General features: G+C 31.4%; 1 non-coding gene across 1 annotated transcript; it reads right to left on the bottom strand.

Annotated features, from left to right (window-relative positions):
• Positions 1-912: 912 nt before the first annotated feature.
• TRNAP-UGG lies at positions 913-984 on the bottom strand. Its single transcript has one exon. It is a non-coding gene; the product is annotated as a tRNA-Pro (tRNA).
• Positions 985-2389: the final 1405 nt, after the last annotated feature.

Raw genomic sequence — 2389 nt, 5'->3', positions numbered from 1 at the left:
GCATCCGATTCGGTCAACAATAAGGTACAAAGCAGATTGATTAAATGGACTTGATGTTCCATTATCGTTAGGTCGAAGATCTCTACTAGGTTTAGTGCACTTTGGTAGTTGTGAATGTTGCCGTAATTGAATGTCTTTCTCATTCGACATTCTCTCTTACCAAGCACTTATACTCGCCAGGGTTAAGGAGACAGTCTGTGAGCTAATTGGGTTTCGAGATTGCGTATACGCGAAAAGAGCTCGCTTTCGAATTTCTCCTCGGGCGTTTTGTGCCCGATTCTGGTTCAGGAAAGGGTCTGATCTCTTTCATTGGAGCACATTGATGCCGAAGGAGTCTTCAGAGCCGGTGGAGGGGCTATGATGACTTCAAGCTATTCAAATAACATTACTGATACTACAAAGAAAGGGTATCTAAGTCATACTAGTGGAATAGCTTTTTCATAATAATTATCTCGATATATGATACAAAAAACCTGACATGACTGATAAGGTAAGGGGTTTCAAAAGACAAAAGAATTACAATTTTACGTGTGATAGAAAAGGAGACTGCTGACTGTGATAGAAAAGGAGACTACCTTCTTGACCACGGATATGGCTTTGCACTTTAGCCCCTGAGAATACCACGTTGACAGGATTTGAACGTATGGCTCTCTACAATTTGTGTAATGCTCTTTTTGAAGTCGGGCTCGAGATAATCTTTATTCTTACAAGAATTTGTTTAAAATTCATTAAATCATATTATCTTGCTTAATTCATTTTGACATAATATTGTTGTCGAGAATTGAACTTGAGACCTCTCAACACCCAAAACAATAATCATACCACTTAGTTGCTAGTCTATATATGAAACTTATATAAGTTGCCCATTGATAACTATTTCTTTTTTTTTTTTTGTTTTTTGTTTCCTTTTGGAGGGCATTCCGAGAATTGAACTCGAGACCTCTTGCACCCAAAGCAAGAATCATACCACTAAACCAAATGCCCTTATAATAGACCATATATTAAGTTGTTTCTGTTATGTATCATCATTATTTCATTTATTATTTTGTTAATGAAATCCATGAGCAATTATTATTATATCTTTTAGATCTAGATTGCTGTTAAATTATTTACATAGGGTTTACGATAATTACTGTAGAGAGAAGAAAAAAGAATAGAAGTAGTGTAAAAAGATAATTAGTGTAGAGAGAAGAAAAAAGAATAGAAGTAGTGTAAAAAGAATAAAAGTTATGTTCTAAAAAAATACTGTAGAGAGAAGAAAAAAATAGAAGTAGTGTAAAAAGAATAAAAGTTATGTTCTAAAAAATACTGTAGAGAGAAGAAAAAAAATAGAAGTAGTGTAAAAATGTGATAGTTCCATTTGAGACATATGTCGTGGAGTACACAAGTATTAAAAGAGCATTTACTGTAGAAAGATAATTACTGTAGAGAGAAGAAAAACGAATAGAAGTAGTAGAGAGAAGAAAAATTACTGTAGAGAAGAAAAAAAAATAGAAGTAGTGTAAAAAGAATAAAAGTTATGTTCTAAAAAAGATAATTAGAAGTAGTGTAAAAATTTGATAGTTCCATTTGAGACATATATCGTGGGGTACACAAGTATTAAAAGAGCATTTACGGTAGAAAGATAATTATTGTAGAGAGAAGAAAAAAGAATAAAAGTAGTAGAGAGAAAAAAAAATTACTAGAGAAGAAAAAAGAATAGAAGTAGTAGAGAGAAGAAAAATTACTGTAGAGAGAAGAAAAAAGAATAGAAGTATTGTAAAAAGATAATTACTGTAGAGAGAAGAAAAAAGAATAGAAATAGTGTAAAAAGAATAAAAGTTATGTTCTAAAAAAGATAATTACTAAGAAAAAAGAATAGAAGTTATGTTCTAAAGAATAACATAGGGGCATTCCAAGAATTGAACTTGGGACCTCTCGCACCCTAAGCAAGAATCATACCTTAGTTTCATTTATGACAAACTCATATGAAACATAATTACATTAATAGTACTAAGAGTTGGAGTCTATAAACATTTCATGAACTTAAGTGCAACTCATGCTTCATTAAAGACAGATAAACTTTAGTTAAGTAACTAGAACTTTAAATTACTTCATGTGGAGCTTCAATTACTCTATGTTAGCTACTATCTTTAGGATTTATTAATTGGACACGAGTTCTTGGATTTAGGGGATTGTTTTATGTAATTTTCAACTACAACTTATGTTTTCAAATTTTTAGGTCATAATTTAGGTAGTGGTTGTATATTATGGATGAACACTAGAATTTCTATCCCGTTCACCACAACTACTCTATTTTTTGTTTGAAGGCTATAATTGTCATCTATGTTGTATGGCAATAAAATTTGTTTAGATGAAATTTTAGTTAAAGTTGCATATTTTACTTCTT

Source organism: Cucurbita moschata, unplaced genomic scaffold (assembly GCF_002738365.1).
Source record: "Cucurbita moschata cultivar Rifu unplaced genomic scaffold, Cmos_1.0 Cmo_Scf00834, whole genome shotgun sequence".
NCBI lineage: Eukaryota > Viridiplantae > Streptophyta > Magnoliopsida > Cucurbitales > Cucurbitaceae > Cucurbita > Cucurbita moschata.
This window is presented reverse-complemented; position numbering and strand designations above follow the sequence as displayed.